General features: G+C 42.7%; 1 protein-coding gene across 2 annotated transcripts in view; it reads left to right on the top strand.

The window, feature by feature from the left end:
* ube2l3b (ubiquitin-conjugating enzyme E2L 3b) overlaps nt 1–16890 on the top strand; it is a 61485-nt gene that overhangs the window by 13632 nt on the left and 30963 nt on the right. The gene's annotated exons all lie outside the window — the stretch shown is intronic.

Below are 16890 nucleotides of genomic sequence, written 5' to 3'. Positions count from 1 at the left end.
AAAGAGGAAAATCCGCCTCGTCCGCCTTGTCTACCTTGTCCACTCCACCTAAGTCGCTTAAGTCGCTTTTGTCACCCTGTTCGTCCTTGCTTCTAAATTTAAAGGGCCCGCACGCCACTCGTGTTAAACACCACCACGCAACTACTGCTGTAGCAGCCCATCCATTTACCGACATCGTTGATCACGGAAAGTTACTTGAAAAAGTCATTATATAGCATGCTGCGTTGCAACGCTAGTATGCAATAATTTCTCTCCTTTCTTACAAACATATCACACAATTAAAAGCGACCTTCCTCCACGCATCGGCCGTCTTGAATTGATCCCATTAGAGTTTAGGTTCTCTGCCCGAGCCCGACCCGACTATCCTCAGGCCAGGCCCTTGATCAAGCATTTGTGATTTATATTTTTTTTATAACTCAAAATAATGACTGTATTTCCAGCTACAAAACGCGCAAGGTCGCTTTTAATTGTGTAATATGTTTGTAAGAAAGGAGAGAAATTATTGCATACTAGGGCTGGGTATCACCAGGTACCTCACGATACGATACTATCACGATATTTTGCCCACGATAATGATAATATCACGATACAGCGATTCTGCGATAATCGATATATTGCAAGGAATTTCATCCACGATACATCACGATATCTGTGTCACTGAAGAAATTCAGAATTTATTGACTGCACTGAATCCATTTCACAGGAATTACAAAACATTGTCAATCAATTTCACAAGAATGACAGCCAAGTAAACAAAGAGTATATTGCATAGTGTCTCTTCTTAACACACACACTGACTACAACTGTCATTAAGGGGATAAAGATAAAGCTGTCCTCCGAAGAGGGGTGGTGGTGGTGGGCCAAAAAAAAAACAACTTTTTTTTTTTTTTTTTTTTTACATTTTTAAATATCGATATTTGGCACCAGTGTATCGATAACGTACCTCAAGACGAAATATTGCGATATATCGTAGTATCGATATTTTGGCACACCCCTATTGCATACTAGTGTTGCAACGCAGCATGCTATTTAATGACTTTATCAAGTAACTTTCTGTGATCAACGATGTCGGTAAATGGATGGGCTGCTACAGCAGTAGTTGAGTGGTGGTGTTTAACGTGAGTGGCGTGCGGGCCCTTTAAATTTAGAAGCAAGGACGAACAGGGTGACAAAAGCGATTTAGGTGGAGTGGACAAGGCGGACAAGGCGGATTTTCCTCTTTGTGCGCTTTCGGTCTGAACGCACAGTAAGACTACTCTATTTAGTTTACCCAAAACTCCATAAGTAGTATTTGCTCACTGTCACATAATCTCTGCTGCTTGATCTCAGGGAGGAAGGATTATGAAATTACTAAACCAATACTGGCCCACAGACTAGTGAGAGACAACTAGGCATTTTGTGTGAACTATTCCTTATTCCTTAGCTCTACTTTGTCCTGACTCCTGGACTTCCCTTCCTCATAAACATCCTACATAAAGAACTCAATGTTAATAATCCTGAGCATGGAAGTGTTGAAATATTTGATGTAAACTTGGAACAAACCTCTACAGCCTTGATTTTGATTAGTAAGCATTCCTTTCTTTTGTTCTTTTATCTGCTTTTTATTATTTTACATATATTTTGTTGTTCTAATCTGTTTTAACTAATCTTTCATCCTAGCCTTTACTGTACTTTATATTATTTCATTACTCTTATTATTTAAGATTTTAATAGTTTTATTGCATTTCATTGTCTTCATTTATATTCTTTTCTAGTTTCTGAGAGCAGTAACAGGGATGAGTTGATGTAGGAGATTTTCTTCATTGAAAAGAAGGTTTTAAGCTCCAACAAATAGCTTTAAGTTACGTAAATGGCATTAATGCAAGAATATGAATGTACTATTATAAACTTGAATTAGTGCATTAGATTGAATGCTAGCTTTCTGTTTCCCTCCTGTCACATAACTCCACTTACATAACAACTTGACTTGAAAAAGAAGTCAATCTTCTGCTACCGCTTCCTTTTTGGCATTCCTCACAAAAAGAATAATGATCATGTTGAATAATGTCAAAATCAGTGGGTGTCTCTAGAAAACTGTCAGTTACCATTAACTTTACCTGGCTTGCATTCACTTTGTTTGCCACCTGGCTTGCTTAATATTAGCTGACATGCCACAAAGCAAGACAGTTTATTTATTTACACCCCCCTCCCCCTGATTCTATGGGAGGCTTTAAAATGTACATGAAAATGCTGTGAGCTATACAAATGCAAATCAGGGTAGCACCTTTTACCCCAGGTGACCTTTTTCTAAAAGGTATTAACTTAATTTTAGGAAAATCCAAATAGATCAGGCTCAGTATAGCCTGATTATAGACCCTTAAATTTGAGCTTGAATTGATTTATTTTATGAAAGTATGCTAGATTAATTACTGTGTATGTCATTAGCAATGGCCAATGTTATGTACAAAAGGTACACAAAATTATTTATTTTTTCTCTTAAGTTAACAAGTTATGTTTGTGTGTATATGTACATATACATTTATAATGACCCAGGGTGACCAATAGTGACAGTAGACAGTAGTGGTTTCATCCAATACTGACTGGCCCACACATCCTCTGGCCAGGTGTGGTTTCGCTGTCATTCATATGCTAATTGGAGCCATTCGCACCTCCGCGATCTCCACATATGTTATGGTTCGTTTCCGTCAATATGTGGCACAGACGAACGCGACGTTCACAGGCTGTAAATTGTCGTTAATTGCCGAAAATTAGGGAGATTTCCGGGCATTTACGGGACAAAAATCCCACTTTTCATGCAGTAATACCTCTGCTCTGCTTGCTGTCTGCGGCAGTGAGTGACGGCAGTTCTCGTGCAGCCGGGACTACTGGGTTTGGTCAAATGGCTGTGATTGGCTTGATGGCTTGTCAATCAATCTAACTTGACCAATGGGTTGTCACGTATACTCACCGTACTGAGGTGCGCTCCATTTCAGTATGCTGGTACACCGCGAGGGCGGGCAAATGGTTTAATACCATAGGAATATGTGGGGGGGATGAAATCACCTCATTGTTCACCGGTGTGACACTATTGCGTGCGCATTAGGGCTGCACGATTCTGGAAAAAATGTGAATCACGATTTTTTTTGCTTAGAATTGAGATCACGATTCTCTGGCACGATTTTTTTCACAAAATGTTTATTGCACTGATGAACTTGAACAAAACAAAAAAAAACATTGTAGTATGGCAGAGGCATACTACTATGCCTCTGCCAAAGCAATGTTTTTTTTTGTTTTGTTAGTTCTATCATTGGATAATAAATGATTTTTACAAAAGTAAAAAAAAATTAGTCTCCAAGATGAGAGGGCATCCTCTAATACCTCATGTTGTACAGTGTTTATTGGGGCCGTAGCTTTGGCTAGGTGATATGTGATAGCTGCTGTGATCGGCTTTCTAAAACGGAGGCATAATATTCTTCCTTTTCCAAAAGCCGCCTCAGAGGTGACGTGACGTGAAGCCCGAAGTTGGGCTGCAAACAGTTGACAACAAATTTGTCTTCAAAATAAGAGCTTTACATTGCACCCCATTGGAGTTTAGAACTGGGTTCTTAGCGGGGGGCTTTTAATTTGAAAGTAGCGACCTTTCCTAGCTTGTCGCTACAACAACAAGCTAGCAGTCGAGGCGGAAATAAGTGTACCGTCCGAGGCAGCAAATCGGCGGACCAAAACAGACCCCCAATTTGCCGCCCTCTGTCTAAAACCGCGGACCTAGCCGTCAATAGGACGGGCAGATTGGCGGCTTGCTGCCTTGTCTAAAAACGGCTTCTCACACTCCTTCCAAACACTCAACTGCAGGTGGGCTTCCGCCACTGAATCACGTGTTGTAAAGACGCTTTACCACAGGTTGAGGGAGGAGGAAGCGGCCGTGCTGCGTTTGGGGGCGCTTCAAAAAATCCGGGAGGAAAATAGGAGCATTTGTTTGTGATTCGGCTCGAGATATAAAATGCTTCAGAATCGCTGTGTGTAGAAATGAGATCACGTGTATGTGTGAATCGAGATCGCGATTTTTTTAACGATTTTTTGTGCAGCCCTAGTGCGCATCAGAGGACATTTAGAAGTGGATACACGCAATGCTGACTGACAAATAAGTGGGTATACGCCATATACCCGCGTATACCCTGGACTAAACCACTGCATAAAACTATAAGGTTGAATGGTAGGGAATTTGCAGAGAAAGCTGAATTTTTCAAAAGCTGAAAAGGCACAAAAGGCTTCAAATTAATAGGCTGAATGGGCTAACAAAGCTGAACATTTTGATAGCAGAACAATTTCTCTCGCTAAACATAAAGCTCAATGTTTGGAAAAGATGAAAAGAATAGAAAGCTGCAAATATAGCTGAAAGAGCTTAAAAGGGTGAACATTTTGATAGCTGAACATAAAGCTGAATGTTTGAAGGAGTTGAAAGCGTGTGCCACTGAGAGATGCTTCATTAGATCAGAGTTGCTTACAACAGACGTGGACAAAGGAGATTAAAGTAGTGTCTGTACTTCCACTTTGAAAACTTGAACTTTCCCTCCGGACTCGCTATTGCTGCAGGTCACCTCTGCTAGTTTGTGTGCGTGAGGCTGCTGTGTGCGTGTGTGGCTTGAGTGTACACCGAACATTGCCACTGATTGGCTTATGATCTCTCACTCAACATTAGAGAGCCTCTGCTGATCTTATAGTGTGTGGTGTTCTCCGTAGTGCACACCACACACTAACCGATTCTTTAGCAGAGTATCAGGTTCTTCACGCTCAATATTACAAATCTCGCGTTGTCAAACGTGACTTCAGTGTAAACAAACATGGCGGATGAACCAGAAGATGCAGTGGTGGTTGTTTTAGGCCTATTACTGGCTGAAAAAGTCATGGAGACGACAAGAGTGTGGGCTGTATGCGTTACAGCGCGAGCTGTAACCATGGCAACAGGCAACAGGTAAGTTAAAGGCTAACGGAGAAATACAGCTGACTCAGCTCACGTATTGATTGGCTGTTTGTCTGGTCCACGTGACATCACACGCTGTGCGTGCTCGGCTCCGCTTGGAACACCCCACACATTACAGGATTTCTAATCGCAAATATTAAACATGTTCATTATTTACGATCTCTCCTTCCGACGCCTTCCGAGCGGATCTGACCGGACAAAATCACTCTTAACACACCCCACGCCATAGGAAAATCAGACACGATGTCCTTTGCAAACATCAGATGATCGTTCCTTTGCTGGCTTTGATCGTAAGCGGGAAATCGGGACAAAAATCACCCCGATTATCCTGTAGTGTGTACCCCCCTTAAGATGGAACTTCCATATCTGTGCAGTGAACACTCAGTGCGTTTACATGACACTCAAGAAAACCGAATTACTGCGTTAGTCTGACTATGATGGGATTTTTAAGATGCATGTATACACCTTAGTCTGACTAAAATCGGACCGGATCGGATTTCTCATAGTCGAATTACACCACGTAGATTATTCGATTGAAAGTCGCATTAACTCCTGCATGTATACGTTGCCAGCGGATCGGATCGGATTTTGCGTTCTGCGCAGGCTCGAGATTTTTCCCCGGGCCGTGAGCCGGAAGTAGATGGACGGTGGCGGCGGCGTCTTTCCTCCGAAATCACCGCAAGAAAGAGCGCCATTGTGCATTTAGTTTGTGTAATTATCATGTACACCATATACGAAGTGTACAAAGATTTAGCTTCGTCTCGCTCTTCGTACGCCATCTTTCTTGAATGCCAAGGCAGCTGGTGACGTAAAGAGGTCAGCCGGAGGTGGCCCCGTTAACACTAGTTGAAATGGGCACAGCGCCACCTAGCGTACCGGGGTATGACATGCTTTCGGCAGTAATTCGATTTTCTCACCGGCATGTATACTCGGATAATTGCAGTTGTCCGATTGAGCAGCATAGTCGAACTATGGCTGTAATCTGACTAAGCTGTGCATGTAAACGCACTGACTGTTTTAGCACAAAGGTGACATCATCCAGTGTTTTGAAACCATTAGGGGAGTTTAATCCTACCACTGTGCGAGAAGCTGGAAGGTTTGTGAGGCTACTGGAGGATGACTCTTTCAGCTTCTTCCTGAAACTATTTCATTGCATCATGCCTCGTGTGCACATTCTCTTCAGCCAGATCCAGAGGCGGACCATCGACTCAGTCTTTGTCCGGGGAATCATGAAGCAGTTCACACAGTTTTTCTGACTTCAGCGTAAATTTTTTCACACCGGCAATAGTAGGCCACCGAATCATGAAGCAACGACTTCCTCAGCGGAAGGTGTTGCTTGAGCATGCCCCGACGGCAGCATGCATCGACGGCGGCATGCCCCGATGCGCGTGGACTGCGAGGGCCCGTTCAACGCTGCTTGCAGCTTTAATTAGGGCCCGAGCAGGGAACCTGCGAGGTCCCTATTGTAATCGTAATTAAAACTGCAAGCAGTGATGAACGGGCCCTCGCAGTCCGCGCGCGCGTCGGGGCGTGCCGCCGTCCAAACGCGCCGCGGCTTAAGCCCCGTTCCTCGATCGTTGTTCACGGAGGCGGCAACCGCCTGCGTTTTGGACGGTGCACGCCGAGGGTGAATATCAGCCTCTTCTCCCAACATGTGTTTGTAATGCGGTGGGTTGCCCCTGCCAGTATCAAGCGCTTTCAGGTGAAATCAGAACAACTTCGTGCAATCCACAGAATCCTAATGGGCTGCAGGTGAATGATTTCTAAAACATTTAACAATCGGGTACGTTTTGACAATCGATTCTGCACCGTTACGTTGTGTGAAGTGTTACGGCCTTCTCTAGATTGGAAGTGGGACAGAGAAGGGGGGGTTGTGGCTTGCAGTAAACTTCCTCCGCCCTAAATTCAAACCTGGGTCCACTGCGTATGTGGCATGCACTCCAACCACTCGACCACCGGCGCAGATAAGACACTGCCTTCTGTTGTCACCGTGAAGGCAGGAAGGCAGCGCATCATAGGGGAGGATGGAAGTGGAATGCCACAAATTTAGATAGGTAGTGGAGTGCAGCCAGATGTGATTCTTCCTTTTGGAAAGGGACAGCGGTCAAGTGACCAGGTTTGACGAGCGTCCTGCAGTAGCGGTGTTTAACCAAAGAACTCACTCAGTTGTTTCATATCGAAGTGGAATTCACTTCGATATGAAACATCGTGGAAGAGTTGGGCAGAATCACAACTACACACATCTTGTTGTGTGCCACATTGACAGGGCAGACACAACACGCAAATGGCATTCTTAGCAAATTGGCTTATTTGAAAATTGTGTGCTGTGGCTCACTACCACTCACTTATCCATTATGTGGCTCAACCCATTACCATTCAAATATGCCCTGTTGTAACGTGCAATTCAGACAAAACTACCTGCAAATGCCATGTACATCTGACTATGTTTGTCATCACTGCACATAAATATGTGCAGAATAATGCTTCACTTGCCCTCTTTCAAAAATGTATTTATGGCTGTCTATCAGTGTCAAGCTTTTGATCTAAGTTCTGCTTTGTTTACCAGTTTTTATTCCAAGAAGTGCATGCTGCCACCTTTTGAAGTTTCAATAAAATCTGATGAATATGCGGCTGACTTACTGGAATTGAATGGAATCATTCAGAGGTTATCTAGATAGGATACATGTGCCTTGAAAGACAACAGTGCCATCTAGTGGCGACTTGTATCACGTACATCATACATTCATGTGCTTCTAAGCTAAATAGACCACTTCCTGTTGGACTGAGAGTGTGGGTGTAAATGAGTCATTTGTGCATCTTCTCATGACACACATGCATGCCAAATTTCATTCATGTACATGCATGTAGGGCGCCAAAATTGACTGCGATAAAACTTACTTCATGTTTCCAGTGGGTTTCCAGTGGGTGGCGCTATGGATATGACACAGTATTGATGCACAGATCTATTCAGGGCGACTCCCTCTAGATTCCCTCTAGATTTGGCCGAGCCAGGAAATAGTATGAAGGAAATATCAGGACTTGATGCTTCATGGCGAAGGATTGTTATGGCGGGCTCCGCAACTGCCAGCAGGAATGATGTAGGATAAAGATTTTAATAACTTTTCATCTTCAAGGTCAGAGGATGCTACTGAGTGACTTTGAAGTCAGTGGTGTTACATCTGTAGGAGGAGATAATTTAAGTACGAAGATTGGCAATATTTCAAAATGGCGTCCAAAATCAAAATGGCCGACTTAGTATTGATGCTGAGATTTATTTGGGGAGACAGCCTCTACACTAAATAGACGTTTGGTGTGGATAGGTAATTGTATGTTAAAGTTATGAAGCCTTGATGTTTGACCGCGAGGGGAAAAAATGGTTTCCATCGCCCCGCCCACTAAAGCATGTCGCAGCTGAAAGATTTTAATAACTTTTGTTCTCCAAGGCATGAAGAAAATTACTGAGTTAATGTGAAGACTGTGGTGTTTAAGCTCTAGGACAAGATAATTTTCTAAGTCGGCATGAATTTGTCAAAAATTCCGCCACACATCTAAATAACTGACTTCCTGTTGTAGTGAGAGTAAGCATCCAGATGGGTTTTTTGTGCGTCTGGTCATGATGAAGGTGCGTACCGATTTGCGTCCTTCTATGTACAAGTAGGAGGCGGGGCATCACGATAGGGGGCGCTACAGAGCCCATACGTCCCCGCCACGCCCCATGACCACACAGATCTCATCAGGGCGACTCCCTCTGCATTCCTGAGAGATTTGGCCGAGATAGGAAATTGTATGAAGAAGTTATGAGGACACGATGCTTTACGGCGAAGGATTCGAATTTCCCGCTCCACTGTGGCCAGCAGGTATGACGTAGGATAAAGATTTTAATAACTTTTCATCTTCAAGGTCAGAGGATGCTACTGAGTGACTTTGAAGTCGGTGGCGTTACGTCTGTAGGAGGAGATAATTTAAGTACGAAGATTGTCAATATTTCAACATGACGGCCAAAATCAAAATGGCAGACTAAGTATTGATGCTGAGATGTGTTCGGGGAGACACCCTCTACACTTACGAGCAGTTTGGTGTGGATAGGAAATTGTATGTTGAAGTTATAAAGCCTCGATGCTTGACCGCGAGGGAAAAAAATGGTTTCCACTGCCCCGCCCACTAAAGTATGTCGCAGCTGAAAGATTTTAATAACTTTTGTTCTTCAAGACATGAAGAAAATTACTGAGTTAATTTTAAGACTGTGGTGTTTAAGCTCTAGGACAAGATGATTTTCAAAGTAGGCATGAATTGGACAAAAACGCCGCCACACATCTAAATAGCTGACTTCCTGTTGGAGTGACAGTATGGTCCCCACAGACTTTTTTGTGCGTCTGCTCACGAAGAAATCAGCGTACCGAATTTCGTTCATCTACGTGCATGTGGAAGGCAGGGAGGAACATTAGGGGGCGCTACAGAGCCCGCAGGTCACGACCTCGCCCAACGGCATTAAATTATCAAATTTTTCACTAGATGTGACGTATATTCCAAATTTGGTGAGTTTTTGGGTATGTTCAGGCCTCCAAAACTGCAGTTAAAGCGGTACACTAGTCCTTCCAATTACAATAGGGACCTCACAGGTCGATGACCTGCTCGGGCCCTAATTAGGGCCCGAGCAGGTCATCGACCTGTCAGGTCCCTATTGTAATTGGAAGGATTATTAGGGCCTGAGCAGGTCATCGACCTGTGAGGTCCCTATTGTAATTGGAAGGATTATTAGGGCCCGAGCAGGTCATCGACCTGTGAGGTCCCTATTGTAATTGGAAGAATTATTCTTCTATTATTATTATTATTCCGATCCGACATCGACTGCAGTTTTGGATGCCTGAACATACTCGAAAACTCTCCAAATTTGGAATTTGCGTCCGGTTAAGCAAAAATAGCGATCCTGCATTGTCAATGGGCGTGGTCGTGACCTGCGGGCTCTATAGCGCCGCCTATGTTCAGCCCTTCGTCCTGCAAGTGCCTAGAAGTACGAAATGCGTACACACAGATTCCTCATGACCAGACGCACAAACAACCCATTTGCACTTTTAGTGTCACTCCAACAGGAAGTCAGCCATTTTGATGCGTGGCGGTATTTTTGTCCAATTCATGCCTACTTTGAAAATTATCTTGTCCTAGAGCTTAAACACCACAGTCTTCACATTAACTCAGTAATTTTCTTCATGCCTTGGAGAACAAAAGTTATTAAAATCTTTCAGCTGCGACATACTTTAGTGGGCGGGGCGGTGGAAACCATTTTTTCCCCTCGCGGTCAAACATCAAGGCTTTATAACTTTAACATACAATTTCCTATCCACACCAAACCACTTTGTAACTGTAGAGGCTGTCTCCCCGAACAAATCTCAGCATCAACACTAAGTCGGCCATTTTGATTTTGGCCGCCATTTAGAAATATTGCCAATCTTCGTACTTAAATTAGCTCCTCCTACAGATGTAACGCCACCGACTTCAAAGTCACTCAGTAGCATCCTCTGACGTTGAAGATGAAAAGTTATGGAAATCTTTATCCTACGTCATACCTGCTGGCCACAGTGGAGCGGGCAATTCGAATCCTTCGCCGTAAAGCATCGTGTCCTCATAACTTCTTCATACAATGTCTTATCTCGGCCGTGACGTTCGGTGGAAACCATTTTGTCCTCACGCCGTCAAGCATCGAGGCTTTATAACTTCAACATACAATTTCCTATCCACACCAAACTGCTTGTAACTGTACATGCTGTCTCCCCGGACAAATCTCAGCATCAATACTTAGTCTGCCATTTTGCGTTTGGCTGCCATGTTGAATTACGCCAATCTTCGTACTTAAATTATCTCCTCCTACAGATGTATCACCACCGACTTCAAAGTCACTCAGTAGCATCCTCTGACCTTGAAGATGAAAAGTTATGGAAATCTTTATCCTACGTCATACCTGCTGGCAGTTGCGGAGCCCACCATAACAATCCTTCGTCATGAAGGATCAAGTCCTGATATCTCCTTCATACTATTTCCTATCTAGGCCAAATCTAGAGGGAATCTAGAGGGAGACGCCCTGATTAGATCTGTGCATCAATACTCTGTCATATCCATAGCCCTACCCACTGGAAACATAAATTAGTTTTAATCTCATTCCATTAGGGCTCCTACAAGCTGTGAGTGACACAAGTCGCCACTAGATGGCAGTGTTGTCTTTCAAGTCACAGGTGTCCTTTGTACTTCAAAATGTGGCTGCATGCACTTTATGGAATAAAAACTAGCAAACAAAGGAGAACTTAGATCAAAAGCATGACATTCATAGACTGCCATAAATATATTTTTGAAAGGAGGCAAGTGAAGCATCATTTGACACTCATTTATCTGCATTGATCACAAACATAGTCAGATGTACATGGCATTTGCAGATAGTTTTGTCTAAAGTGCACATTACAACATGGAATAATTGAAGGGTAATGTTTAGAGCCACATAATGGATAAGTCAGTGGTAGTAAGCCACAGCACACAATTTTTCAATCAAGCCAATTTGCTAAGAATGCCATTTGTGTGTTGTGTCTGCCCTGTCAGTGTGGCACAAAACAAGATGTGTGTAGTAGTGATTCCGACCAACTTTTCCACGATGAACACAGTGGCTGCCCCTGCCATTTTAAACAACTGAGTGATTTCTTTGGTTAAAAGTCCCATATTATACTGTTTTTCATCAATGTCACACAGCTGTCAGAGGTCCAACAACTCTGTATTTGTTATTACCCCAAACACATCCGTGGTCCTCCATTCCTATGAAGGTAGATTTGTGTCTTTATTATTCAATCAACAAAAAGTTTGCTTCAATCAAAATATATATTTTCAATGAAAAAACCTTCACTTCAATCAAAAAAACCTTTTCAATCAAAGAAAAAACGTGTTTGAATGCAAAAATATAGTTGAGACTCAAAAAAATGCATTTGAACACTGTTTTTCTTTGACTGAAAATGTTTTTCATGTTTAAAGCAACTTTTTTGATTGAAGTAATACTGTTTTGTGTTATTATGGGTAGGACATTTGTGTCTTTATAATTCAATCAAAAAAGAAGTGGCTTCAAACAACAAAAAAAACATTCCCATAAAAAAAAATCACTTCAATCAAAAAAAACAACTTTTTCAATCAGAGATAAAAAGTTTTTAAATGCAAAAAATATTTGAGACTCAAAAAATTGCATTTGAACACTTTTTTTGATTGAAAATGTTTTCTTTGATTGAAGTAATCTGTTTTGTGTTTGGGCCATATTATGGGTAGGACATTTGTGTCTTAATTATTCAATCCCCAAAATGTTGCCTCAATCAAAAAAAATATTTTCAATCAAAGAAAAAACTGTTCAAATGCAAAAATAAAATTGAATCCCCCCCCTAAAAAAATAAATAAAATAATTTGAAGTGTTGTTTTTTATTGAAAATATTTTTTTCGATTTGAAGTGATTTTTTCTTAGAATGAAGTGAAAAAAGTTTTGAAGTCGTTTTTTTTTAATTTGAATTATTTTGACACAAACATCCCGCAGTGGGCGGGTGCTTCCCCATTGGTCAGACATGTTTGAGTGACAAGTGGCTACACCAACTACGTCTTTCTGACAAGGAAGTCATGGCCGCCAGCAAGCCAGGGAGCAGTGGTGCTGGAGTTGTTAACTACAGCATTAAAATGATTGGTTTCATGTTATTAGCCTACTCTGTTTGATATTTCAATTAAACATGAAGCTTGCTAACTTAGTTCACGTTGACTAATTTGTGTGATGGTGTTAGATATCTAACGCCGTCATATTGTTTGGCAGGCTAGCTAATAACGTTAGCCGATGGCCCTGCACACTGAATGACCTAAGTACAGAGGCTTGCTATGTGCTAGTGCAATACTATGTTATAATAAGTAACGTCATTAGTGGTCAAACAACAGTCCACAGGCCAACTGTTGCCCGCAGCGCTGCCTGTTTAGCAGCAACAGATCATGCAGAGCCTGAGTCTATCTTCTCACACAGCCCAGTGCAGTGACTGCGGTCAAGCCAGCCGTGAACAACGACCGAGCAACGGGGCTTTAACCGCGGCGTGTTTGGACGGCGGCACGCCCCGACGCACGCGCGGACTGCGAGGGCCCGTTCATCACTGCTTGCAGTTTTAATTATTTTTATTTTTCTCCGGCTAAAAGTGGTGCTGCAGGCTAAACCGTGCAAGGTAGGGCGGTGCAATTTCGAGGGTTGGTCCAGACTCCTGCGAATATCTCAGACACAAAAAACAACATATATCCGCCTGCAGGGGACGCTATAATCTACGCCAACGCGTTTTTGCCTATAACTCTCACACCGTATGTCGCACATTCAAAAACCTTGTATCCCCAGATTCCCTGAATGGAGCTGAATCACTTTCCGATTGGCCACGCACACATGCACATAGAAAGTTTTTTCGCAAATTTGCAAAAACTGGAAAACCTACTTTTTTGAACTCCTCCTTGGGATTTTGTCCGATCTGCTTGAAACTTGGCACGTACACTCTTCAGCTGGACCTGATCTAAAGCTATCAAAAGAATTGTGCTCGGTCAAAAAATGCGCAAATTATTAACTAACACATTTCTGTAGCTAGCTATAAAAATGTAAACTGTTTGATATCTCGGTCAAACTAAATGCTATTATTTGAGATCCTTGGTTGCCATGAGACTGGGAAGGGATGAGCCGAATTTGGCGAAGTTTGGCCACTAGGGGGCGCTAAAAATATGAGAAGTTGGGAAGCAGGGGGGGCTTGGCCCCTGTTCATAACTGCTTGCAGTTCTAGTTATTAGAGTTTTTAATTGATTACATATCTTGCAAATTATGTTTTAAATCATTGCATTAAGTGGAGGTTTACTATTCAGTGTTTTATCCAATTTATATTATTACTGTTTACTGACTTAATATCCTACACATGAATTATTACTGATATCGTTGCTGTCAGACAGAAACCTCTTTGCAAATTTGACTTATTTTTTAGAATAATTTTACTGGCCACCCTTCACATCTGTACACATTATTAGCCAATGAATGTATTAAAGAGCTTGTCTCCAGCTGGCCTCTTGTCTGATGACACATGGGGCAGCACAACCAAACTTGTTGTCATTCGAGATCTGTTGCATTTTTAATAACTATGAACTTTAATAAATCACATTTGGTTGCACACTCATGCAGGGCTGTAAACTAGCGGTCGCCACTCGCCAAATGCGACTAAAATATTCCCCTGGCGACTTAATTTTGGAGGGATACATGCCACGGGGCGGGTAAATGTTTGTCCCGATGGTCGTGCTCTTGCAATAAATTATGCATGATATAGCAAAACATTGTAGTAGCTGTAAGTGATAAAGTGATAAATTATGATGGTAGCAAACGTTGGGGCTAAACCGGTGATTTGTTGTGTGTCGCACTTAAGTAGCTCCCCCGACGTCACCGCTGTAGAAAATAGTTCCCCTCAGAAGCAACGTAGCATGCGCGTCACCGCTCTTTAAAAGTTTGGCGCAGTGACTGTAGCCGTTTTTAGACAGGTCCGCCGATTTTCCGCCTCGGAGGGTACACTTATTTCCGCCTCGACTGCTATCTAAAACCGAGGCGGAAATGTGCCGGCCGTGGGTGAGATGGGCGGAGGTGTCAGTGACCTGCACTGTTGTGCGACCCACAACCGAGGAGTTTTAAAACCAGGAAACAGCTGATCACAGCAGTCAGTCCATCACTTCATCCGCGGACATTAAGATGAGCAACTGGACAGCCGCTGAGATCCAGGAGATGCTAGTGTCTCCTCTGTCTCTGTAGCTGTTTGGTTGTGTTAGCTTGTTGTAGTAGCGCTAGTAGGATTGGTCACTACTTTCAAATTAAAAGCCCCCCGCTAAGAACCCAGTTTTAAACTCCGATAGGGTGAAATGTAAAGCTCTTATTTTGAAGACAAATTCGTTGTCACTGTTCACAGCCCAACGTCGAGCTTCACGTCACGTCACATGTTTACGCCTACCTCAGAGGCGGCTTTTGGAAAAGGAGTAATATTACACCTCCATTTTAGAAAGACAGGCCGGCAAATTGCCGCCCTTACCTTGGAGCAAATGTGCCGCCTTTTCTATCTAAAAAGGGCTTGTGATTCGAGCGCAGCAATTTGGCGGCACATTCCCGGTGTGACTGAACCAAAGAGGAAAAACACAGAGGAGATAGGTGGAAAGGAAGGTGACAAAGAAGGTGAAACATCGATGAAAAAAGCAAAAGTGAGGAAGTTCAGTGAGAAGTGGAAGATTGACAGGGAATGGCTTCAAACAAATAAAGTACTTATTTAGCCTAATCCTAACCCTGCAGACTAATTTTTAATGTTATAACTGTCTCTTTTAAACTGGAAGAATGTCCCTGCTCCAGCAGTCAACATAGTCTGGTCTCCTGACCCGCTTGGAACTAAGCCACCTCTCTACCGCTGGACTTGGGTCATAGCTCTCCAGTGGAGGCCCCTCGAGGCTGATGCGCATCAGGTCCTCTGTTGTGGACACGGCCAGGCTGCTTCGTGTGGAGGTCTTAAAGCTTCACAGCTACAGTTCTCCGGCTGCCTCCCAGTGTCCAACATAAAATTTTTTTCTTACTGGCCCGCTTGGCCAGTAGATTCGATTTTTACTGGCCCCATGTGTAATTATAGTGGCCCAGCCACGAAAAAAAATTAAAATAACTATTTTTCTGGAAAAAAAAGAGAAAAAAAGACTTGTTTATATACTGAAATTGTTCCCATTTAATTGTTTGGAGAGTCTGTCCCTGCAAAATCAGTATGATCTGGCAGTGGTGGCAAAAAGTAATTGGGGTTTGCGTAATAACAAGTATTAAAATTTCAAAATTGAAATTACAACATATTTAATATTTTGAGATGTATCATTTCTCTCACTCCTATAATTATGTTATCATTTTTCAGGTGATTGATTTTCTGAAAGCACTGTACAAACAGTACCATTAATTATCCCGAAGTGGAGGGATCATTATACCTGGATCATTTTTTGTGGGTGTTTACTGCTCAGTGCTCACGTAAACAGCAAAACGGTGCATGTACTACAGTTTTGTCGGAGTCGCACTGATGCGACTGAATGTAATTTTCTATTCGCACTGGAAATAATCAACTCGCAAATGCGAGCAAAACAGTCGCACTGTCGAGCCCTGTCCCCAGGGTTCCCTTTGGTGGAGGAGGTGCAACAGTCTGGGCAGGCATCACCAGTCAGCGCAAAACAGATTTGGTTATTGTAGATGGCTCAGTCACTGCACGTTCTTACCTCAGAGACATCATAGAACCCATCATCATCCCCCAATTCCGCCAGCACACCCCCGACTTTCTGTTCATGGATGATAATGCTCCACCACATCGTACCAGAATTGTCACAGCTCGACTTCAGGAAGTCGGAGTGCCTCATATGGTATGGCCAGCAATGTCCCCTGACCTGAACCCCATAGAGCACGTCTGGGACCAGCTGAAGATGATCGTACCCCAACCCCACGTGACCTGGCAGAACTGTGTGTAGCACTTGTGGAGGCATGGAACGCATTGCCTCAGAACAACATCATGAGGCTAGTGAGGAGCATGAGACGTCGCTGTCAAGCTGTCATTGCGGCAAATGGTGGAAACACCCGCTACTGACATTGTCAATTTTTGTTATTTGGCGCTATTCTTGTTATTGTCTAAATTTTTGGGGTAATAAATATTAAACTAATGAAAATGGTGTTTCTTCTCATTCATTATAAGTAATATCAAAGGGAACTTTTACTTATTTCATTAAAATTCATACCAAAAAGGAAAGTCACTCATGTAAATAACAATATCCCTAACTTATTGTGAGTATATGTATATAATGTGTGTGTGTGTGTGTGTGTGTGTGTGTATATATATATATGTATATATATATATGTATCTCTATATATC

This window comes from Sparus aurata, chromosome 5 (assembly GCF_900880675.1).
Source record: "Sparus aurata chromosome 5, fSpaAur1.1, whole genome shotgun sequence".
Classification (NCBI taxonomy): domain Eukaryota; kingdom Metazoa; phylum Chordata; class Actinopteri; order Spariformes; family Sparidae; genus Sparus; species Sparus aurata.
Note: the sequence above shows the minus strand (reverse complement) of the source record. Positions and strands in the feature narration are given on the sequence as shown.